The sequence below is a fragment of the Lissotriton vulgaris genome, chromosome 1_1, assembly GCF_964263255.1.
Source record: "Lissotriton vulgaris chromosome 1_1, aLisVul1.2, whole genome shotgun sequence".
NCBI classification, from domain to species: domain Eukaryota; kingdom Metazoa; phylum Chordata; class Amphibia; order Caudata; family Salamandridae; genus Lissotriton; species Lissotriton vulgaris.
This window is the reverse complement of record NC_141685.1, coordinates 1,322,854,948-1,322,881,167: the sequence shown is the minus strand read 5'-3', so window position 1 is coordinate 1,322,881,167 and position 26,220 is coordinate 1,322,854,948.

Here is a 26,220-nt window from a genome sequence, read left to right as displayed (position 1 = left end):
CATGGTGAGGAGACACTCTGTCAAATATTGACATTGAGAGACATGCTCAGGGCTAAACTGTTCATCTTAGCAAAACTGGTTTGGATGGCATCAGAGCACAGGGTATATGGCGTCTGCTATACTTATCTATTGGCTCATAAATATGAATGCAGAATCCAGACTCATTTGCAGATTTCAAGACCCACGGTTTGGGCAGATCTCTAACTCTGAAGACACAGCAAGCTCATTGGCCAACTACTATAAAACCCTAGAGGCCAGAAAAGAAACATATAACTTTGAAGTAGAGAGGCCTCTTCAACAAGACTTCCCAATAGTTTAGGTTTCAAGATAAGGACCAGGAGGGGAGATTTCAGCGGTAATGAAAGATGTGGCCTTGTCCCTCATTTGAAAGACATGTTTGCAGAGGCCCTCCAGAACCACATGATCTGCACTTGGCCGCAGTGATGGTCATTCCTAAGCCTGAGAAATCATAGACAGGCAGCGTCTCTCATAGGCCTGTTTTGCCAATCAACATAGAGGTCAAAATATTATGAAAGGTGTTGGTGCACAGGCTAGTCAAAGTAATTAGATCATTAATTCAATGAGACCAAATCTACCTTATGCCGGGTGGAGGGAACAGACATTGCATCTGGCAGCTGCAAACGGCACTGGCTCACATGGAGGACGTCCAAGACCCAACAACACTTCTCTTGGTTGATTTTAAGAAAGCATTTGATTCAATGGATCGGTCCTTCTAGAGTACTTGAGCCGATGAACTTTGGTACCCTCATCAGAGCATATGTGAAATTGATCTACACATTACTGTGGGCTCAGGTGTGGGTTAACGGAGAGGAAACTCAACCTTTCCAAATATAAAGGGTTATGAAACATGGCTGTTCCATCTCCCCCTTTCTATTTGCTTTGACATAGATAGATATGCAAGTCTTGGGCATAAAACAGCCTGAAGGGTATGAAGTTCGAAGTGATCAGATTATGACCTGTTATATGTGCAGCGACTGGGACAAATCAGCTCATATCTTATGCATATACCTAGGGTCTGTGGTGAATCTTCAGGCTTTAGAGTGAACCAGGGGAAATCACACTAGGTCTGCGGAGGGGTAAGGTAGAACCGTGCTATTGAAGTGACAAGTAAATCCAATATGAGAGCACCTCATTTAAATATCTAGGCATATATATCTACCTCAACACGCTGGTGTGCAGGGAACTACACATAGCAAAAAATATGGACAACCCAATAACCCCTTGTGAACTTGGGGATCATTTATACAAAAAGAATGAGTAAACTGAATTGTTTGAGCCCTAGAGGTGACAATTCAAATTAATCATAAAGGAATGAATCTGTGGAAATCATATCATCATAAGAATCAATTGTGTGAAAGAGCAAGCGTCAACTATGATGAATATTAAGAAATAAGATTGTTTTATATTGCGAATCGTGAGAAACATAGGGTACATCAACAAATAAACCAACAAAATACAACTATCAAGTGGATGTCTGAATAAAATTGAATTTTCAAAACCATAAATATTCCTATTTGTTAATCACAAACATATCACCCCCTTAAAGGTTTCAAGGCGCTGGGGGTCATCAGGGAGATTAAGTGAGCTATTGCCCAGAGTCACATGATGCTGAGCTGAGCTGCAACTGGCACCAGGGATCGAACCGTGAACCCTGCGCTCCAGAGTCAGCCACTCTTGCTGCTGTGCCACAGCTCTCCCACTGACTATAGATCAATGTATACAAATATCCACCCTTTATTCTCATGTATTCAGTTGATTGCCTATATCAAATGATGAAAGGATGCTGATCCAAAAATATATATGAAAGAAGTGGACCTTTTTATGAAGAAGGTAGTCAAACCTACTAGAACAGGATTCACACAATATTAGAAAAGGTGACTGGCCCACCACTGATGAGAGAACTCAGAGTAGCACTATTGGGAATAATGTCAGAGTGGTAAGAGGGCTTAGGGTGCGAAAGCTGGAGTTTCTAGTTCTGGTACTTGACAAAAGAGACATTGTGCGTTATTGGAGGTCAACCGTCACCCCACCCATCATCAAATGGCTTAGAGGTATAAACATCTGCGATGTGACATAGGAAATGGTATAGAAGACAAAGGGGTGTCCTTGGAAGCACAGTACAAGTGCAGTGGAGTCACTTTCTAACTGTACGCACTCAATGTTGAGAGTGTGAAGGAAGTGGGAGCAAATGGTCATACCAATCTTGAGACAGATTATATCATGACAAGGAAACTGTCATAACAATTGAATCCGCATTGAAAGTGAGCTGCTATGTTTGTTTTGTATTACACTGGTTTGACTTAGCAAGTGTTTAAAAACCAATAAAAAGATTTAAGAAGAAAAGAAAGACAGGGTAAAAAAAGAGAAAGTGACGTGACAGATAAAGCAATACAGGAAAAATGAAGAGAAATAATGAATGTAAAATGCAAAAAGGTGAGAAATAAAAATAAAGAGGGTTAGAAAAGAGAAAGCAGAGTATGCCACAAAACGAAAGTAGGGAAAGAATAAAAGCTAAAAAATAGTTAAGAAGAGAGTGGGCTGCATGGACCTGCACTGTCAGCTTCCCAAGGCTCAGAACCCGGCACAAAATGTTTGCCTTAGCATTTGGGCAGCTGTACATTCTCAAAACAGTTCACAGGAAATGATCATGTTCAGAGGTAGCCTACAAGCTAGTGATAGTTCAAAATCAAATTGTTGGTGACCCCACAGACTAAGGCTTATCACTTCCATTGCCACGGGATAAATTATCAGATTACATTCAAACATTGCACCAAATCTTCACAATCTCCACTTATGACTGCATTCTTACTGCTTTCCCAAATTGTGTAATAATTGTGTACAAAAATGTTGATACGTTTCAGTATTGATCCGGAAATAAGTAGTTCGACAAGGAATGCTGTACCTAGCAAAAGAGCCACCATATATCAACTCATACAGTTTGGGTGGTAACACATGTTTTGTATACTAGATGCATGGTAGTTATTGTTGTTAGATGGATGGTAGTGATAGGTAAGACACGCAGTTAACAACAGACGTGTGAGGAAATGTGAGGGCTGATTTAGTGTTTGGCAGACAGGGAACTTCATTACAAATGCCATGACTACTCTGTCCGCCAAATTCCTGATCCGCCTGCTCTATTCAAAAACACTAGTTATGTTTTTATTCCAGAACATCACTAGTGATTAATACAAGTATATATGTAATATGAAGAAGCAAAGGCTCTAGTATGCTGTTTATTGTTCTTATTGTTGAATATGGGGACGGAGGATGGCTCATACAAGATAAAGCCTTGATCGTGTCAATCTGCCCCTCCCACCCAGAGAATTGGCATATTTCCCAATGCACATCTGCATATATGGTTTAAGACCTGCAGTTTTGGATGTATCAGTTATTAAAAAAGATATTTAAACATAATCAGTATACAAGGCTTTACATCTGAGCAAAGTGATAAAATCATATTGAAGAGGCCACATAACTATTAGCTTAGCCGGTTTTGTGACGTCATTTTAACATGCAATCCGACAGGCAGTAAACAACGTTTCACGTCGATTTCTATGAACTGCGGTACTAAAATTGAATTTGACATTTGCACCATATTAATAAATGGATGCATGTGTGTTTGTTTTTACACTTATTCTGAATAAAGTTATATACAATACAATACGAATAAAGTTACTGCACCACCTTTATTTTTATTGGAATGGCACAAATATATGTATTTGCGGTCCAGATTATTAATTCTAACACATTGGTATCCAGGCAGTTGAAGGTGGGATACAGGTAGCCAGGCAACGTTGTAGTGAGTACATGAAGTCTAGTCAAGGTATATCAAAGGTTTTTTAAAAATAATTTTTGCATAGAATTCAGTTGACAACTTTTGAAAGTCCTTGGTCTCAAGATGGAAGTGGCCTATTTTCTCACATAATCAATTAGCAAAGCCTGTGTGTCTCGGCAATCTGAGAGCTATAGGCGTTGTCTTTTAGCTATGTGTTATGGGGTGGAGTAAATGTATGTGATGTGGAGTAGAATTAAGTGGGTTGGGGTGGAATTGTTTGTTGTGGCATTGTGAAGTGTGGAATTAATTGTGTGATGCTTAGAGGATTTATGTGTAGCGTAATTATGTGGCATGGATGTGTGTGTTGTGGCATTGTTTGTGTGACATTTGAAACTCGTAAAGTAAAACTCGTAGATATAAAAATACTTTTGGTCTTAATCTGGCTATATTTACACTGTAAAGCTGGTGAATGTTGATAAGCCCGGGCTGAGGAGTAGCAGCAACCTTTCTGTACCAAACACCTCACTTTTTAAACACAGAGAGGTGGACACAACTATTACTGTGGACAGCAAATTATCTAGGCCCAAAAGCATACACAAATGCACCAAACATTTAGTAGACAAGAGGGTAGCCGTTTTGTGCTTTGCTCCTCATGGTGAGGAAGAAATCAATATGGGTGATCTGATCTGCAATCCATGCACTGGGGATGTATTTCAGGCTATATCAGCAAGGTTACCACGGTGCAGACTGAAATCCTAAACGTAAGTTAAGGATCCCTGGATAAACCTTTCTCCTTAGCTGGCTATAATTATATTGGTGCTGTTTGCTTTTGGGAGATAGTGAAGCAGACAGAGAAACGTGCAAGAGGGAAAAGAGCACAGATGCAAATCTGCACTTCCCAAGTACCACAAGTACTCTCTCGCGAGATTACATCACAAGAATGAAACTCTTCCATCATGCTTAATTATTGTATGGGGTTGCCCAGAAAATTAAAGAAGGACATTTTTGCTGAATTGTTAAATGATATTCTTCATAACATGATGGCGTGCAAACAGTAAACACTTCATCATCATAATAAACTTTATTTGATCTAAAAATAAACCATAAAAGTACAAAGAGGAGAAAAATATTACAGTACAATAAATAGACCACGGTATGATTTCCAGTACGTTATAAAAAAGGTTCATAAAATGGTGAGATTGTGTCTTATCATCAAACCCAAGTCTAAAATCTAAAACATCCTAGTGATATTTTTACATTTAGAGGTAAGATCAGAAGGGAGGGAGAAAATGCAAAAAATTCGACTAGGGGTTAGCTACGCAATACCACCTGCCTACATTTCTCTTGAGATCGTCAAATTTCATGTAAAACTATGTACAATGTTTACGGAGTAAGGGAAAACAAAAATACGTTAAGTTAAAGTCACACGGTGTACAACATATACGGGACGAGTAGTGGTACAGGTCACTTACCCTGTCCCATGATTTACAAAATGATGAAACGGGCTATATCCTAAAGGTCAAAATGAGGATGTTTTAAGTTCTCAATGCCTTTAACGGTACAGATAATAGACGCCAGCCTCCTAAATTACAAGAACAATAAAACGGGCAATGAAAAAAACGAATGCAATTGTATATAGCAGTCACAACATTCCTTGGTAGCCACAGTTATATAAGTTAATCACAATTAGATATAAGCCTAACCACAGACTTCAAGAAGCTAAGGACATATAGCACTTAATTACTGGGAAGCATTTGTAAAATAATAAAAGCAGTTCTAACCAGCCTGAAATTTGCCTTCTTTAAAATGGGAATGAGGTAAGTCTTCTTGGTACCTCATATAAACTGCAGAACATTAAAAAATGTATCATGGTCTGTGGAGGCTTCCTGTTGAAGCCACAGGGAGGGAGACTCCGACTCCTATATGCCCCACCCGGATGGGCCAGAAGATAATGAAAAAGGTCCAAATGGAACCTAGTCAGTAAAAATCGATCGTGGGTACTTTTAAGCCAATGAAGATAGGGCTCAGTCAATGGCACAGTTTTCTATAAAAGGTACCTACACACACTGGCCTTCCTCAGCTCTCCTTGTTCCCTATCCAGCTGACATTTTTTAAAGAAGTTCTCTTTCACCCAACACTGATCTCTTCAACACATATTCTCTGGGTTGGGAAATAGATCATCCCTTCCCAAATCTGTAAGGCAATCCCTGATGTACTTGTGCCAGGGAACATGGTGACAACAATCCAAAGAGAGGCAGTCGTTTAAAATATCTTTACCTAGGGCAATTCCCTTCCTGAGCCACAAGTTCATCCACAGTGATAGGGGAGGGTAAGAGAGCAGGTCAGGAAGAAAAACCATCTCCAGTTCTTCGTGGACTACAATAGAGGGAATACTCTGTGGTAAGCATTTTAGGTGTTTTAAAAAGATGTTTTTGACAATTTGGGGTTCCTCGTGTTCCATATATCCCCAAATCTTGCTGCCATATGCCACCTTAATGATACACTTGGCCTTTTAGATCTACAAGAGGGCCCCAATGGGACTATTGCCCAATTTAGATGCAAAGTTCAAAATGGCAGTGTTGGCCCAACAAAATCCTCTTCTTTCCTGCTGATAAGGGGACGCCAGCTCAGTAAACACTTATTTTACTTTGGAAATGTCAAAGTTTTCATCATACAGTGTAAACTTGCCTGACTGTTTAACATGACAATAGCAGGTTTAATTAGCAAAATACTTGGCATCCCTGGTTTATTAGGTGTTATCCTTTATTGATTATTGAACATGGGATGGGAAAAAAGAAGGAGTCAGGAGAGAAGAGAGAGAAAACAAGCAGTGAGAGAGTCAAAAGAATAACTGGGAGACAGGTGGATAAAGTCAAAAAGAATGACAAGAGGGGGGAAGTAGGAGGGAAAGAAGAGGAAACACCAAGCAAATGGAGGGAAGGATACCTAGAGAAGCAGAGAGATGGCGGCAGAGAGAACATAAAGGTGAGAGGTAGCTCATGAAGAGAGGAAAGGTAGGAGCCGAGGTCAAGACTAAGAAAAGGCGAGAGATAAAAGAAAGAAGGGGGAAGCAAAGTATAGTGGAAGCATGCAACAAAGCTAGAGAAAAGACTGTGTAGCAAAGAGAAGGATGGAGGGGGAGGGAAGAGTGTGTGTGACAGGAGTTTCCTGGTCTGAAACAGTAAGGAAATTGTGGATATAGTGACTGCTGCACTATCTCAGATCATTGGCGAGCCAGTAGTTTGTGCTGCTTGATTTCTGGATGGGAAAGCTATAAGAATGGCCTAGTGTGTATTGAAATAATCAGGGCTCTCCGCTCACCTGGCCTTTAACATGCCTTGGCTGTAAGGACTCAGAGTCGGTCAGCATTCTAGTGCTGAGCCTGTAATTACACTGAACACCCACCCACCATTGACGTCACTGGTCAGGTGACACAGCTTCAATAAAAGAGGCCGAGCCCACGTGCTCTGGGCCAGTTGCACCATGCATCCAGTGTGTCTTTGTCTCGCTCCTTATTAGCATGAGGGCCTAGGTCCCACAACCCTACAATGGCGACGAAGACGGAGCTGTGCCCAGCGTGCCACAGCTAAGAGAAAACTTCAGGGAAAAGGGGAAGAGAGAGCTGCCTGCAGCAAAGGCAGACCCCCCTGACCAGCGCCGGCCTCCGAGAGGCCTGGAGGGCGTGTGCCAAGCCCCGGGCCTGCCTGAAGCATGAAGTGCCCCTGCTTGGGGTGAAGAGAGAGCCGTGCAGAGCCCACCTGCATCGGCCGCCACTGAGCCGAAACTGGATGCCAAACAGACGCGGCAACCACGGTAAAACCTCCGCGGAGCCCACCCGCGTGGAGGAGGAAGGCCCGTCGGCGGGACCGGAGGTGAGCCAGGGCGCTAATAATGCCCTCGGAGGTCGCGCTTGCCAGAAGCGACCCCCCTTCTGACTGTGTATCAAGCGGAGCCCACCCGTAATGGCCCATGAACATTAACTGTGCCCCAGCAGCTGTAAGGGGCGCTCGCTGTTTCCCGTAATTAAGACAAGATCAGCGGAGCCCACCCGCGACCTGCCTGCAGCGACGCGGCGTCGGCCGCAACTGCCCCCGTGATAAAGCAAGGCTCGTGGAGCCCACCCACGCCCTGTCGGCAGCGTCCCCCGCCGCATGTGTGAAGTGCGGCGGCGGGGTGACTAAACTTTACCGTAGAGCGCCAGCAGCGTGAGGGGAGCTGCTAGGCGCAGATACACTTAAAGCGGAGCCCACCCGCTGTACAACACTGACACCCCCACCCCCGCGAAGCGGGTGGCTGCCGCGGTGGGGGGAAAGGAGTGAGAAACCAGCACCCGGCCCGCAGCCGGTAAAACCAGTGTCAAGCCCCGCAGCTGGCAAGCGCCCCCAGCACAGCCCGTAGAGGTATAGGCCGGCCAAGGCCCCAGAGTAGTGTGCGACCCGGAGGAGAGCGCCAACACCCCTACCCCGCCGCGCCGTGTGTGAATTGTGAGGCTGCGGCGGCGGAGTAACGGAAGGAAAAGGAAGCGTGAATGCAGCCATGAGAGCAGATGATCAACAAAAAGTGAGCAACCCAAAATACCCTTGAGGGCTTGGGTGATTAGATAAAGGGGTAAAGATGCATTCAAGGGAATTTGTTTACAGAACAATTAGTAATTCAAGATAATTTTGGAGGATAAATTAATGATCCTTACAAGTAATTAATTCAACAAAATAATTATTTGATTCAATATAAAGCCTCTATTTGGTCAAGACATATAAACAACACATCTCAAAACCTGCAGCACTACAATCGAGATTACAATTGCTTCTATACAGATAATAATTGACATCAGTCCTGAAGATGGTTTCTGAAATTGCTATTTAGGAAAAGGAAACATTCGTTCTGGGATATGTGTTTTTAGGTTCTGTTGAGTCACTCATTCATTTACTATTTTGTGTACCTACAGCCCTAACCATTTCTGTATTCTTGCTCATCTGTATATGAAATTTTTCACTTTGTTGATTTTTTGATAACATTCTATTTTTATAATTCACCTTTGTGTTTTCTGTTTATATGTTGTTTATATGTCTTGACCAAATAGAGGCTTTATATTCAATCAAATAATTATTGTGTTGACAAATTCCCTTGAAGGCATCTTTACCCCTTTATGAGAGCAGATGGGCACACAGGAGGAGTCCGCAGCGTGAGTGGCGCTACATGGGGTTAATCGGAGCGATACCCACACACACACTCTTTGTGCAGCCCGGGAGGAATTGAGTGACTCACCGTGTTTGAATCCGAGTCCTCCGGTGATGGCCGACCACATGCGGGCACCCTGGGAAGCTGCCGTGTGGGTTATTGCGTCTTGCCGAGGAAACACCTTCCTGAGGTGCAGGGCATAGAATTAGTTAAGTTGCCCTACATTTTCCTTGACCCCAACGAGCCCGGTGCACTGGCTGCCCGAAAGTAAAAGTGCACGCACGAAGCATGCAGCAGGTGGCTCCTAAGCTGAGGGGAATAAAGCAACACTGCCACCTCATGGCAATTTACCAGTACTGCACCCGCGATGCAAAACACAGTACAGCAGAACTGGGAACATAGCCAAGAATGCATAGAGCACATAGATGATGCCCAACCTAGGAAAAGCAACAGTTTTGTCTGTGAGACAACAGTAAAGGATACCCAGGCAAGGACAATGCAAAAGAGTGGTGCCCAGTAATACTGTGCCTGCGACCTGCACTACTCCTAAAACCACAGGAAGCAAAGGTGAAGGCCAACTGATGTGCCAGAGTAGTACTAGGCGACTACATTGTGTTTGCGGACAAAGACAATAGGTGCAGGAGGAGCATCAAGTGACACCGTTACAGAGACACAGGCACAGCTGCGCAAGACTGGCGCACAGACGCCACACAGTTAGAGCGGACTGCCAAGTATGAAGGTAAATACAGCAACAGCACAGCATGGGAATTAAGGACCTACCAAGCAAACACACAGCCAAGACTGCATAGCCCACACAAGCGATGCCTAGAGACTGAGAGAGAACCACCTACTGGCAAGTGGATTCTCTCAAGGACAAGAGAACTGAAGAAGGCACACCCGGGACACAGTCAGCGATACAGAAGCGCAAGGACACTGCCACACCGGAAAGTCACCACACAGCCTGAGAAAATAAAAGGCGACAGCGCAGGAGCGCGTCAGAAGCTCAAGAACGCAACAGAACCCCAGAAACGCTCCAGAAGCCCCAGAAGCGCGGCGGGAGTGCAGCAACTCCACGCCGGACATTCCAAAGGATCGCAACCAACAACGCAAAGAAGAGGCAAGACCAGAAGAAGGTCAATGGAGTGGTGACGCAACCCTCCAGAAGCAACACTTCAGAAGCATCTACGCCACGCCAGAAGAGAAGACAGCAATGCCTGATGGCCACAGGCCATCGCTGCAGCAGTGTGGCGAAAGTAGAAACACCCCCTCAGGAACCAACAATGGTTCTGGAACCCAGCACCAGGAAGTGCGAATGATGCAAATGCGCGGCAGTGCAGACCGCACTAGCCCAAAGCAGCAAGTCACAAGGAAGATACTGCAAAGGAAAGAAAATGGTTGCGCAGACAACCCGCAGCAGTGAAGATCCAACACAGAAGCAACATGACCACTCAGCCTGGTCACCAAGCATGAAGCCGGCCATCCAGATGGCCGCACCAAGAATTCGACCAGCCAGATGGTCGCGCCGAGCAGCCTACCTGTCAGTGATCGGCAGAAGGGACCAGCACAGAGGTCCAAGAAGCTCAGCACCACGAAGCCTACCTGCCGGACATCGGCAGAAGGGACCAGCACGAGGTCCAAGAAGCTCAGCACCACGAATCCTACCTGCCGGACATCGGCAGAGGGGACCAGCACGAGGTCAAAGAAGTTCAGAAAGGCGCTGTCCGAGGACATGGACCCACGAACTTCAACCACACAAATTAACGAAAGCGACAGGAAGAAGATGTGAAGGATGCGACACTAACCCTGGAAGTGAGTGACAAGAAGACAGTGTCCTAGGACTAGGACAAGACCAGCAAGACACGTGCAGAGTGCGCGCGCTGCATGGGGAAGCCTGGCCAGAGAAGATGAAGAAGATTGGGCCAGGGTACGTCGCGAGGAGAAGGAGAAGGAAGAAAGATCTAAGTGGCCACTGCCACTAAGAAGAAAAGAAGCAAGAAGAAATCAGAGTGGCACAACAGCCACTTCAAGAAGAAGGAAGAAAGAATGGAGTGGCCACCGCCACTAAGAAGAAAAGAAGGAAGAAGTAATCAGAGTGGCACGACTGTCAGGTTAAGAAGAAGGAAGAAAGAACAGAGTGGCCACCGCCACTAAGAAAAGAAGAAAGGAGAAGTCGGAATGGCACGCTGCCACTGCAAGAAGAAGCCGCCCCTACGGAAAGAAGCAAGGTGACAGGCACTGGAACACCTGAGTGCAATGGAAGACAAGCCTGGCAAGAGCACCGGAAGCGCAGACCAAAGACAACCACCTACGAGCCATCCATCCACATGGCGAACGCAGAAGAGAGCAAGATAGACTGTTGGCGACATCTACCTCTGAGGTTGAGCGGAAGATTGGATGGCGAGAGTGCTCACACATCCGGCTGATGAACTGACCACTCCACACCGACCCGTGGCAACCCAAGAAGCAGAGGCCTCAAGGGACTCTGGTGGCAGCAAGTCCCGCACGGGAGACAGATCTACAGAAGCACGTCTGCAGGACCCAAGGGGATGAAAGCCTCGCGAGCAATGAAGAGAGTTGACAACTCAACCTTCAGGTAGAACTAGGACACGACGGTGAGGCTCATGGAGCGCCCTGCTCACGGCCCGAAGGCCATGGTGGAGCAACACGACCGAAAACACCAGTCCAGTGGAAACCTGGCAAAGAGGTCCTCCCCGTACATCTGGTGAGAGAAGAATACCGGTGCCTACTCTATTCACCCGCCAAGAGTCAACACTAAAGCCTGCCCGGAAACATCACGAAGCCAGAAGAGAGAACAAAACCAGAAGACTGTTGACATCTGTGTCATCCATCTATCTCTCATCACCAATGGAGCGAATCAAAGGCAGGGCTGAGAACAGCGGACAGACAGCACAGACAAAGAATGAACCCGCCGAACAACTGCGAACCGTGCCACCGAGAACTGTTAGTCTGAAAACGGAAGAACTATACTGCCTGCGGCTTGCAAGCAGCCAAAGAGACTCGTTTGAAAGTGCAAGTCCAATGTTACATTTCTGTGTTTTCTTTCCTCCACAGGTTTTTGGACTTTTTCTATTTGGTTTCATTTTTAACCAATTTTGGGAGGGATGTAAGGACTCAGAGTTGGTCAGCATTCTAGTGCTGAGCCTGTAATTACATTGAACACCCACCCACCACTGATGTCACTGGTCAGGTGACACAGCTTCAATAAAAGAGGCCGAGCCCACGTGCTCTGGGCCAGTTGCACCATGCATCCAGTGTGTCTGTGTCTCGCTCCTTATTAGCATGAGGGCCTAGGGCCCACAACCCTACACTTGGCCATATTCTCTGAAAATCTCTGTGCTGCAGAGTTCTTTCCGGCCTAGTACTGGTAAAACGGTGCTGCCGCGCCACCAGGTGGCCTACATAGCTCGAGGCGACAATGCTGTGCTCGACCCTTGTCAAGGAGAACAAACTCGTGAGCTGTTTATCCGCCCAAGCTGATAAGTATTGAAGCACGAATATGGTGGAAAGAGGTGAATCCACCTGCTTGAGGTCTTTTTTGCAACAATTAAATGCTCTCGAACCGAGAACAATCTATTGATGTGTCGAGGAACGTATAACTTGCTGGGATAGTTTTACCCGCCCAGCTCTCATCTGCCCCTCCTAACATTTAAAAGTGCTTCTACCTGCCCCTGCCCTGATGGCCACAGCCGGCCCCGGTTTTATTCATTATAATTATAATTATTTTTATTATTAATGAAAAGGGGGCGCCTGCATAGTGCCGATGACCGTACCCCCGGACTGTAAATGGAACAAACGAAAATTGATCGGGAAGGCAGGGGCGCCTATTCTCAAAGGAGCATGGACGATGAAATTATGTCGAGACTAAAACATGTAAGCTAATTAAACACGTTTCTCCAAGCAGGGAGACACATGAGCGCCTGTGAGGTCGTAACGAAACCACATTAATCAAAGGCCCACCGAACGATGGACCTGATGGATAGGGTACCTAGCAACTTGTGTAGGAACCCGTCGCACCTCTTGTCTGTGCCGCCCGCACAAGCACCCGCCTTTCCTCTCAAAAGTGCAGGTGCCCGAGTGCCCAGTGTAATACCCAGCTGGAAAGGACGCTGTCCTGCCTGTAGGATTTGAAATGTATAAAGTGACCAAGCCGGAAGGAGCCCCGGGTGCATCGATGAGCCTCCCCGCTGCCCTCACAGATCTGTGCCCAGGCGTCTGTCACTGCAGGCTGATCTCACTGTGATGAGGGGAGGGGGCCACTAGAGCGCGTGGTGTGAGCACTGCGGCCGCAATAGTTGCACCGGAGACTCGTGCTGGTTTACGGCGTAGTCCTGAATAAATGCCTTGGGACACGCCCTCTTTATTTATAGCTGGCGCGTGACGACATGTGCCAGTGCTAGCGTAACTTCTCCGTAACTTCTCCTACGTGGGTAGACGGCACCGCTACCTCGCGTCGGAGATCGGAGAACACTACATTCCTTCTAACCTTTATTAAACAACAAACAACGATCAAATAGATCTATTACCAGTCACTAGAATTCCATCCCCAATTCGTCACACCATGAAGTTGCCAGCCGGGAGGATGGAGCTGGGTTTCTTCGCAGGACATACCTGGAGTGCTCTCCCCGTGATGATGGAAGAGATGGGGTCAACCCTTGAGATGCTTGGCTCACCTGGGATCTTTCAGTACAACTCGGCGGACTCGCAGCTGGTGTCCCCGGCAGGTAAGGTGCGCCCTGGTCTGACCAGGTCTTATCTCCAGTGGTGGTTGACTCGTGACCCCCGTCTGAGACCTCCTCTTCTGCCAGTTGGCATGGGCTGGTGTCCATGTCTCCTGATGCTGGCAGGTCCGGAGTCCCGGCATCCACCTTTTTGAAGAGCGAGATGTTGCGGGTGACCTCCTCCATTCCTCTTCCAGCGGTTATCATGGTGCTGGTCCTGCGGACGACTGTCAAAGGCCTATGTTCGAATGGAAGCCGGAACATGCTTCCTGGGTATCTGTCCTTGACATAGACTCTGTCTCCCACTTGAATGACAGACATCCGGGCCTGTCGGTTGGCACTGGCTTGGTCATTCGAGCTGGTCCTGTTGGCTAGGGACCTTCCTGCGTCGATCGGAGATGGGGTCCAGCTCGGGTGATGTGGTACGGTGTCCCTCACTACTCGGCCCATGCTTGCTGGTCCCGGAGCTGCCTCAGTTGTGAGATGGGGCGTCAGTCGATATTCCCTTAGGAAGCTGTATATGGCCCTCTCGAGCGGTGATCCATCTGCATGCGCGATGCGTATCACTTTGTTGAGAGTACGCATGAACCTCTCTACTTCCAGATTTACCTGAGGCAAGCGCTGGGTCACTTTCCGGTGTTGGATCCCACAGGCCTTAAGATAGTCCGCAAACTCCTGTCCCTGGAAGGGTGGACCTTTGTCTGTCTTCACCACTTCGAATATTCCGTGGGTAGCGATGGTCTTCTCAAACTTAGTGATGACCTCCTGTAGCAGGGTTTCCATTCTCCCACAGAACTGTGCACAGAGATCTAGAACCTGGGTGAGTTAGGGTGACCCAAAACTCACCTTAGTTTCAGAAATCCCCTTACCAAGCTAGCTACAGTGTCTCATTGGTAGTAATAACTTCCCAATGACTTAGACAATCCAGAACATGAACTTAGGGTACCTCAGGTATCGTGGAACACATGAACACTCTTTCGTTATATAATCAGTACAAACCAAAACGGGGAGTCAAAAAACACACGTGCAAGTTTGAAATGTTTATTTTTCAATGCAAGGTTCTCAAACGCAGTATCTTATATAATATCAACATACATATTATAAAAATTAGAGTTATCAGCATAGTCACTAGTCCATAAGAAGCGAACGGTGATAGCATAATATAATGCAAAATCTATGGAAATTCTGTATCACCTATATTTCGCGCACCCTATTTAGCATACTATATTATATCTAAGAAGGTCTCATTTGGGTTTTTAGCAGGGCGGGCCCATACCTCTAATGGTCAGTAGGAGCAGATCACATCAACAGCTACCAGCTCTCTGCAAGTGTGTTGATTCATTCCCTGTAACTCTATCTTAAACCCGCGTAGAGCCCAATGTTGGCAGCAACATTATTTGTGTTATGTCTAATGTGGTGCAAGGATCAGGCCTTCAGCAACCTTGTGTTAGGTTATTCTTAGAGGGTGCAGTTCTCAGTGTGCAGACAGTTGTACCAAGTGTACCAAGCACGACTGATATCAGAGCAATGACATATTATTCTCAAATAAATCACATCTTTCGTCTAGGTCGTCTAGGTTGAAAGCTACAATAACAATTAGGTGTTGTGTGCAAACTGAAGCCGAAGGAAAATATGGTGTTTAAACATTTAATAAACTCATGCTAACTTAACACAATATATAGAAACGCAGTAACCATATGACACCCCCCCCAATGATCCGAGGACGGTCAAAAAAGTAAAAAATTAAGCCAATACTATAAGAAAGGCAAAACATGAAAGCAGAGTTCAACAATATTGAGCCAAGCTAAATGTATGTAAATGTATATATAAATCAATAATACAAAATATGTATGAATGCCTATAGTGGCCACACAAAAATATAAAAAAACTTGAACTTGAGGCCATTTATAAAATCATAGGCCCAGAACATATAAAAGTCCAATGTTCGTAATAGAAAAGGCACCATTCAGAATTACTAAAAAGTCACGTGCCATAATAGTGAAAGTCTCCAAAGCCACTCATGGGTGGATAGAATATGCAAAATAGGTAGCCACAGCTTCCAACATGAAATCACTGTCATCATCCGAAAACAGTTCAGCCATCCAATTAAGTAATGGGAAAGAACATATGTGCTCCTCCAGCACCGAATCCTCTAGCAACATCAGAGGACAACTCAGTGGGTTCTCGAGAACGCTATGTGCCAGAAAGTCATGCGCCGCTGCGGATATGTCCCCCTGACCCATTAGTCCATGCATCGCTGTCACGGCCATAACCCTTTCGCCAGAACAAACCAACTCGTGAGCAACTACGGGGCTCATCAGCTGATCAAAATCGACGTCAGGAGAAGTCGGTAAGCAGAGACACAAATCAATGGCCCAGTCGAAATCACAGCTCAGGCAATGAAACACAGGCTGGACACATGTGAAATAGGAAAATCGAAACGATAATCCAAAAGCCGTGCTTAAAGTCGCAAGCGGTAAGGTGCCATAGTAATCAAGCATCCGGTTGCGAAACAGCGTCAGTAGGGGCTGAGCGTTTTCTTGTGCAGGTTGGACATCCATGTTTTATAAAGCAAAATATCACCAGAACGCCTGCAGCCAAAGCCAGCAAAACAGGGAATCCGCCAAACAAACTTGCGAATATAGAGTGAAAAAACGCAGGGATAATACCAAATACTTTTTCAAACGTAGTCACGAGACCACTGCTAACCAATTTAAAAAAATGTGCGAGACCAGACGTGGAGGAGGCATTAAAGATTTGATGAACCAGCTCGCAGAAATGAAACGGCAAATCAGTATTTAAAAGCGCCTGCACCTCTGTGCGTGTGTTAGCTATGTGAAGGACATAAGTTTCACGGGCCGAGCTCAGGGCCACTTCTTTTTGAGACAAAAGGGCTCTTATTCGGCTCAAACCATTGAACTCCGCTCTCAAGGTTGGGATTCGCGGCCAAATGGAAACATCTGAATTCCCATGCGTGGGTGGATATAACACGTTCTTGCAACACACCACACGTTCTGATACAGTAACCACATAGGCGATACCGACCATGAACCCACAACACATTTCGTTGTTCAAAAGTAAATAACTACCGTTAGACAATAAAGTTAATGTGGGAACCATTGCAGGAACCGGTGTGCCTTTTAAAACACAGGCTAAATTTGGCCTGTCCTTATTACAAGAACCATGCAATTGGATGTGCCTGCATATCAGTGAACGGCCAGGCGACTGTGTGCATTCTTCACCATTTAGATTCACTTCCTTTCCTTCTTTCAGACATCTGTAGGTATATGGTAAAGACCATGTCTCATGTAGGAAAGCACTGCCTAGTGGTTCATATCGCCCTATAGCAATATATCTCATACAATTTGTAAATTTATACAGAGCAAATGGTAAAGTAATAATACCATGGATAAGCCATGTAGCAGCAGCCGCCTCAGCCACAGAGATAGGAAAAGATTCTAACTTCTCAATGTGTAACATAGAAAATGATGCATCTCGCATGGAAAGCATGCGCTGCTTGTCAGTCAAATTAAATGGGGCAAATAGTGATGAGACGTTCATATAACTCCAAGGCACTCGACCAGCCTTCAGAGTCTATAGTGTCCATGCAAACTGCATAACAGAACGCAATTGATTTTGACCATGATATAATACGGACACTTCATCATGCACAATGTCAACAACAGAAGAAACAATATTGTTTAATGTGTAAATTCGGGAAGAAAGCGTGTTAATACTGTTATCGACCACTGCAAGTACTTTTTCCAAATTTGCTTGGTCAATTGCCCTTAGGCGCTTAGCAGCCTCAATTTGAGACACTTTCCAAATTTCATTGTAAACAGCATAAATCCACCGTTTGGATCTACCCTTAGCTGGGCCTTTTATAAAATCATTTAAATCCACATTTTCAGTTAACTGAGACAGATGTAGTTTAACTGCAGCTAACGTGGAATGTTGCAACCAATTCTGACACAGTTTCCCTACAGAGTAAGTGGTGACAGTATAATCAGTTTCAAAACGGGGATCTGGTCGCACTTGTGTGAACCCTTCAGCCAACCCTAGAAATCGACGTTGGCAAGAATCAGAACTCTTTTGCCACAACAGCCAACCTTTTGGATCCAATCTGGATACATTAAAGGACGAATTGTGTATTAGAGACTGTATCTCACGAATAGACAATTCAGAAAAATTACCCCAACCTGAATATTCTTCTAATTCGGGAATAATTGGTGTATTTAATTTTTTAGAAGTAGCCAATCCAAAGCGTGTTGTTTGGGAAATAGTAGAATTTAGAAACAACATGTGATTTGGGATGAGACATGCACGGTGCAAAGCCTCAGTGCCTTGTACCTGTCAATCTTTGGTACCCCAAACCGATTTAAGGTCAATTATTCCCTTCCAGAACTCGTAGCCATCTAAAGCCAATTTGTCTAGAAAGGACTTCGAATACAGCAACTTTGTATCGGTAAGTCTAACTTTGGACATGGACTTTTCTGTCATTCTGAAATAAAATGACTCAGGATTTGATTGAGTGAAATCTGTAAAATAACTGTATTTTTTCAGAAATGTACTGGAGCTTCCAATTAAAGGAGCTGGGCAGTGCTCCCACAGCGTGTAATTCACAGCAACCCGCCTGGAATTCGTCTTATGGAGAAAATGATTACCATAATGTTGGAAGCAAAACAAATCACCATAATTAATAGAATCTAAATATAAGTCTTCAGCATCAAAAGCCGCATAGTATTTTAAACCAGAAAATAATGCTTCTACGGCCTGAATATCCCAATCATCAGAACGTATATTTTGTTTAATCACATCTCCCATGTTTACTCTAAGCACATTCGGAACATTAATCACTTCAGTGGGCCCATGTATTTGAAATCTAACCGCATCCCACACAATCCCATCAAGGACAGGCCAAGCTGTAATGTTCAAAAAGTCAAAGGGAAATCCCTGGGGTGTATCAATACGTTACTGGTGTATATGCTCGCACGGTTGCACTATAGCCCCCAGTTAGCAGGTTGCTGTAGATCACCGTCAGAAGAACAGAGAATTTTATAATGATTCCCACAACGAAAAATATTTGTTAACAATCTAGATTTTTTATTAAAAATGAAACAAAAATTTACAATAAAAATGTACACATTTAAAATTTCAAAGGAACCTTTCCCTGAAAAGTAAAAGTTAATCCACGAGATGTCATTGAATGATAAAAAACTGTAAAGCATATAAGTATATTCACATTACATTGCATATCATAAACACAAACATTGGTTATTATAGACGACACATATAAAAAGAAGAAAAGAAACGAAAAAACACCCCTTTAAAACGGTGGCACTTTGATGTTTCTACCACAGTTGATTCCTAGATCCACTAACAGAAAATGGCCTATGTGTTATAACACACATGTGACAATAATATATGTGCATCCAGTGCGTTTGGGCTAAAGGTGGATTCTCTCATCTAGAAATGCGTCGACGCGTTTCGGTGCTTTGCACTTGGTAATGTGGCACCTTCCTCAGGACTTCTTGATAGGGGTTTTCTGTACAAGAAAGACTTCACTTTCCCTGTATATGGGGCGAAATAATATCATGTCAGAGTCTATTGGCCCTAAATTCATAGTCATATTCTCTATATACATTTATCTTCTGTATTACACTGATATTCAGGATATATTCATGTTAGCCCTCCTCAATGACCAATTGTATGAGCCTCTTCACTTTCCCTCGATGTGGGTACCATCTGCAATTGCTCTTCACATTTAGGAAACTCCACAATTAATAAATATACCAGTTATGTACAATCGCTATTTCCATTAAACTGATTGGAAGTCATATGCAACATTTCATTTCCCTCAAATACTGTTCGCATGTGGAAATCATTACTAGAAGGGGGGGGACTCCAAAAATATGGAGTGAGGAGTGCAAGTTATATATATATTGGGCAATACCAGCAATCTCACCTAAATGTAGGTGAAAGGATAAAACACCGTTCCTTTATCGGTGGGTCCTGGGCGCTAGTTAGGTCGTTCCAGGGCAATCGCTGTAGGATCACAGGCTGTATTTGGCCTAAGGGTGGATATAACAGATATTCAAAAACCGGGCTCAAAATTGGTTTTGTACTCCAGGGTAGTATCTAATGTTCACTCATTACCTCTGTATGATCTATCACGCTTCTATTGGTGATATTCCTTTATCCTCAAGTTTGATCTCGTCTTTTTCTTTATTCTTTTTGTTTTAAAACTCGTTTATCTGATTGGAGAGAGATCATATGTTTCTATGCCTCTGTGGTACAAACAATTAGCATTCTTATATGGTTGTTTAACACTTATTCTTACCTTTAATGAATAAAAACTCGCTTTGAACGGGCATATATAGGGGGCCTCGCTGAGACTGGATATGTTCTGATAGGATCAAAAAAGGCATAAAATTGGTAAAGTGAAAAGATCACTATTATTAAATTCATTGTTTAGTCATTTAAGATCGTTCTAGATTGTAGGCGGTAGTGTTCTTTCTCTGAAAAGATTAATACACCTGCTGCCTAATTCCAATCTAATTAAACTGATATTGGGCATATTTTAACAATGGGTTTCCTATCTCTGCCCCAATTCACCCTCCTTTCTGAGGCACCGAAGAAGGGAACAGAGCGCCTGTTTGCATTTTCTCGTGGTTTTCTGTATGTTAATGCACTGTATACAAAGCTGCTTGCCAGGGGTGACGGGATGTTATGCATTAGCCCTGCTTGTTTGTTAAAAAACGCTAGTTACATGTGTTTTAACAAACAGAGCGCCTGTTTGCATTTTCTCTATATCTTAATGCGCTACATAAAAGGCTGCTTGCCAGAAATGAAAGGCTGTTGTGCGTTAGCCCTACTTGTTTAACGGGCGCTGATTCCATGTGCTTTAAAGCAACCATCCTCGTTCTTTTGCATTACCCTTGGACTACTGCGGAAGATAAAGAAACGGGTCGCAAAGGCGCCTGCATGAGTTTAAACACAGGGCTTTTCCATCTCTTAGTGGGCTGCTAGTATGAGCGCTCGTTACGACTGAAATGCTGTTTCCGTTAGACAGGCGCCAGTTACACGCACTGTACACGGATCCCTTTCCCTATTAAATATCCCTGTTTAAAAAGGGTTTCTCGTTCTTACCTTTGTGCGTGTTGCGCCTCGTTTCTGCCTCGTTCAATCTGCACTCTAACAAGTTTGCTGCACACTCGGCTATTTATGTTCGATTAATTACTCACATTACTCACAGCTGGTCATTGGACTCAGGAGCGGGGCGTGATTTATGCGAGCGGTGTCGCCATCTTTGAGTGGAGCCCGCTTTTGCTGTATGTCTATTGTGTTAAGTAAATGAATTCCCCACGTTATTTTGGAAAATGGATCAGTTGGTCTACATATCATTTTAATATAACCAAATGCTGGCCCTTTTTATTTAGATCGATTATATTGTCTTTTATCCAGTCTATATTTTTATCATATTTAGTTTCCATTGTCTTTATTAAGCTATGCCACGTTTATTATATTGGGTCTTAGTCCTAATGTTAAATTATTGTGTAGGGTGTTTTAAATCGTAAGGTTCCTGATTTTACACAGCCAGCTTTAAACTGATGGCTAGCAAACTGGGATTTCTCCCTATGTTAAGCAATGGTATTCCACACTCATTAGATTCGCCACTGATCTGGTGTTTTGGTAGTGGCAGTAACACTGTTGTTAGACTGATTGCCGGCGGAATAAGATCCTTCCCTACATTTGGCATTCATAATTGCTGTTGGTCTAATGTTATGCTGGTGGCATTTGCGGTGTTATTCTACATTCGATAGGACTATTTATTATGGGGCTAAAAAAATATAAACCATTCATCCCTAATTTCGTTGGCGGAGGGTTCTAAAGGTTTGGTACCGATGGTTGTGTACCCTCCACCTTTGTTCTTGTTATTGTGTGTTTATCTTCCTTCTTATACTTACAAGGATTACTCATATTTGAACTAATTTCATATTATTAATAGATCATATACAGAGGGGATATACTTTTTCACATCAGATAAGGGTTTCCCATTCTTCCCTCGAGTTGAGGCCTTTTTTAATGGTGTTAAACTTGATCATGTACCACTGTTCTTGCTGCTTACGTCTGGTGGTACTATCACCTAGCCTGGTTAGTTCCTTTATCCGTTCTATGATGACCCACCTGAGGTCTTTCTCACTATGGCCTTTGTCTCTCCAATGCGCCACCAAGGGGGCATTTTCCTTATTGTTTTTGATCGCCGATTTGTGTTCGCCAATCCTTACTCGCACCTCCCTGCCTGTCTCCCCGATATAGGCTTCTTCACATGGGCATAAGATCATGTATATCACATTTTTTGTTCGACAATTATTTAGTGTGGTGATAGCATGTGTGACACCATTATGCACCACTTTTTTAGTGACTACACAGAGGTCACATATGCTGCAGTTACCGCATTTGTTATTGCCCACTGCTCTGTTGCCAGTGAGTGTTGTCTGGTTTTCTACCACGTCATCCCTGTACGTGTGAACCAGGTTGGATCGCAGGTTTTTGTTTTTCCTGTATGCGAACAGTGGGCGTTCTAAGGTACTAGTGTCTGGTCCGTTGTTAAGAATTTTCCAATTATGGTTGATTATATTTTTTACTTGGTTGGTTATGGAGGAATGTTGGCTGACCATTACTATTTTATCTAGTACATTCTTTTTCTCCTTTTTAGTTAGTAGGCTATCCCTATTATAATAGCGAGCCCTCTTGAAAGAATGCTCAATCAGTTTCCTTGGATATCCTCGTTCCCTGAACTTCTTTTTCATATCACCGGCGTGTTTATGGAAATCTGCCAGGTCTGTACAATTTCTTCTCAAGCGAAGAAATTCTCCAAATGGTATTGAGTCTTTTTGACTCTTAGGGTGGTAGCTGCGGTAGTGAAGGATGGTGTTACGGTCCGATTCCTTTTTGTAAAGCTCAACTTTGAGTTGTTTATCCTCGCTTTTAATGCTAATATCCAGAAAATTTACCTTTGTTTTACTGAATGTTGCTGTAAATCTGAGATTTGGATCTCCCAAATTCAGCCATGACAGGAATTCTTCTAATGACTCTGTGTTTCCCAGCCAGATAAAAAATATGTCATCAATGAAGCGAGCCCAGTTTCTGATATTCTCAAAAAATGGACTCACTTCATTGTATATGTGCTTGTTTTCAAACAAGCTGACATATATACAGGCCAGACTCGGCGCGCAGGTAGCGCCCATGCTGGTCCCTTTCTTCTGAATATACAGGTCTTTCTTGAAGAGGAAAATGTTGTTGAGGAGTACCATTGACACACATTCAACGATGAACTGTTTGTTCCCTCCTATGATCTCAGTTTCTTCTAAAAGGGTGCTAACTGCTATGATAGTGTCTTGTTGGGGTATATTTGTATAGAGTGACTCTACATCGAGAGTCACCATATATTCATTATCCTCGTCAAAATAGGTACCTTCAATCTTTGATATCATATCTGCGGTGTCGCGGATGTAGGACTTCTGTTTTTCAACTAGAGGTTTTAAAAATCTATCCGCATACTGGCTTAATGGTTCCAGTAGCGAGTCTATCGAGGCTACTATTGGTCTTAGAGGTGGATCAGTTAAACTTTTATGAACTTTTGGTAGTCCATACATGGCGGGAGTTTTTGGATTTGGATTACTTAAGAATTTCCATTCGTCTTCAGTGATCCTGCCTTCCTCTAGGGTGGTTTGGAGTAAAGTTTCAACGTCTTTTTTAAGTTTGTGCAATCTGGACTGATGGACCCTGTTGTAGTGCTCTTCATTTGCTAGGAGGTACCCTACTCTACGTTCGTAGTCAATGGTGTCAAATACCACGACCCCTCCACCCTTGTCCGCGGGCTTTATTGTGATACTCGAATCTGCGGACAGGGAGTTAATGGCTTCCCTTTGTTCCTTGTTAATATTTTGCTCCTGATAATGTTTTTTCTCCAGTAGGATGCCTATTTCCAGTTTAACCATGGATTCGAAGATCTCAAGGTTTTTGTCCACCATCCCAAGACTGGGAGTGAATGTGGACTTTGCTCGCAAACCTGAGTCTGTTGGTGTCTCTCTAGGTGGTCTGTTTTCAAAGAACCTGCGTAATCTAATTTTCCGGAAGAACGCTCTAAGGTCTTTCTCTAGTTGGAACCTATTTATCCCTGCAGTTGGTACAAAGTTGAAACCCATACCTAACACCTGTTTTTCTGTGTTGGTAAGGGTTCTCTGGGATAGATTAATTATGGGTGTTTTTTCTATCGCCAGTATATTTTGTTTCTGGTCCGCTTGTATTCCTGAGGGGCCGGGTTCTGTTGATAGTCTTGCTCCTGTTCTCTCTGAGCCGGTCTTTTGGAATATTGGCCTCTCCCTCTGCCACGGAAGTTCCCACGACCCCTCTGTGGGCGCTGGTCTAAAAAAGGAGTATCATATTCTCTATTTGGTCCTACATATTCCTCCTCTTCTCTGCAGTGTTCCTCCTCCTCTAGGCTACTCTCGGATGTACCTGAGAAATGTACATGTCTAGGTCTTCTGGGTTGGAATCTAGTTTGGAATCTAGGTTTACTATTTTCATTCCTTGAATTGTCAGGTCTTTCCGTGTAGTAATCTTTTTGTAAAAAGGGGTAGACTACTTCTTGGCTAAATTTAGCGATATCTTTCCTTAATTTTTGCGTTTTACGGTTGGTTAAGTACTCGCAATACCCTCTCATGTCCTTATTTATTTCCTCTAGTCTCTTTTTGACATCCTCAACTACATTTTTATCTAATAGTGCTTTCTCTAATTCCTCCATTTCTTTTATTTCTATTAGGACAGTGGCCTGTGCTGTTTCAATAATAAGTAGCATAAGGTCTCTGCTACAACGGTTGCAAATAAATGTCCATGTTTCCAAGAATTTTGGATTATCCACGAACAGACCGGGTTCATTCCGAATTTGCAACCCTATTGGTATTTTACCTGCCCTAACATACTGAGTCATAAAGTCTGCATGTAACTCAGTCCTGATGATTTTCTTTTTCAGGTTAATAAGCTGGTTCCATTTTTCACCCCCATTGGGAATAACTGTGATGTTACTATTGCCTCTATTAGAACTTAATATTTTATTTAGTTGTTCTTCACTAAAGCCAAAGGTCTTTAGTGTGTCCATTTTATGATTGGATAGAGACTATTGGGTTTTATTTGGATAGGAAAAACTGAAATAGTCACCATGAAAAACCTAGACTCTCCAGCATAAAGCCGTACTTAACCGATTTCAAAAGAGAGGTTACCCCACTGTCGCCAGGGAACAGGGCACAAAGGACAAAAAGTCAAAGGGAAATCCCTGGGGTGTATCAATACGTTACTGGTGTATATGCTCGCACGGTTGCACTATAGCCCCCAGTTAGCAGGTTGCTGTAGATCACCGTCAGAAGAACAGAGAATTTTATAATGATTCCCACAACGAAAAATATTTGTTAACAATCTAGATTTTTTATTAAAAATGAAACAAAAATTTACAATAAAAATGTACACATTTAAAATTTCAAAGGAACCTTTCCCTGAAAAGTAAAAGTTAATCCACGAGATGTCATTGAATGATAAAAAACTGTAAAGCATATAAGTATATTCACATTACATTGCATATCATAAACACAAACATTGGTTATTATAGACGACACATATAAAAAGAAGAAAAGAAACGAAAAAACACCCCTTTAAAACGGTGGCACTTTGATGTTTCTACCACAGTTGATTCCTAGATCCACTAACAGAAAATGGCCTATGTGTTATAACACACATGTGACAATAATATATGTGCATCCAGTGCGTTTGGGCTAAAGGTGGATTCTCTCATCTAGAAATGCGTCGACGCGTTTCGGTGCTTTGCACTTGGTAATGTGGCACCTTCCTCAGGACTTCTTGATAGGGGTTTTCTGTACAAGAAAGACTTCACTTTCCCTGTATATGGGGCGAAATAATATCATGTCAGAGTCTATTGGCCCTAAATTCATAGTCATATTCTCTATATACATTTATCTTCTGTATTACACTGATATTCAGGATATATTCATGTTAGCCCTCCTCAATGACCAATTGTATGAGCCTCTTCACTTTCCCTCGATGTGGGTACCATCTGCAATTGCTCTTCACATTTAGGAAACTCCACAATTAATAAATATACCAGTTATGTACAATCGCTATTTCCATTAAACTGATTGGAAGTCATATGCAACATTTCATTTCCCTCAAATACTGTTCGCATGTGGAAATCATTACTAGAAGGGGGGGGACTCCAAAAATATGGAGTGAGGAGTGCAAGTTATATATATATTGGGCAATACCAGCAATCTCACCTAAATGTAGGTGAAAGGATAAAACACCGTTCCTTTATCGGTGGGTCCTGGGCGCTAGTTAGGTCGTTCCAGGGCAATCGCTGTAGGATCACAGGCTGTATTTGGCCTAAGGGTGGATATAACAGATATTCAAAAACCGGGCTCAAAATTGGTTTTG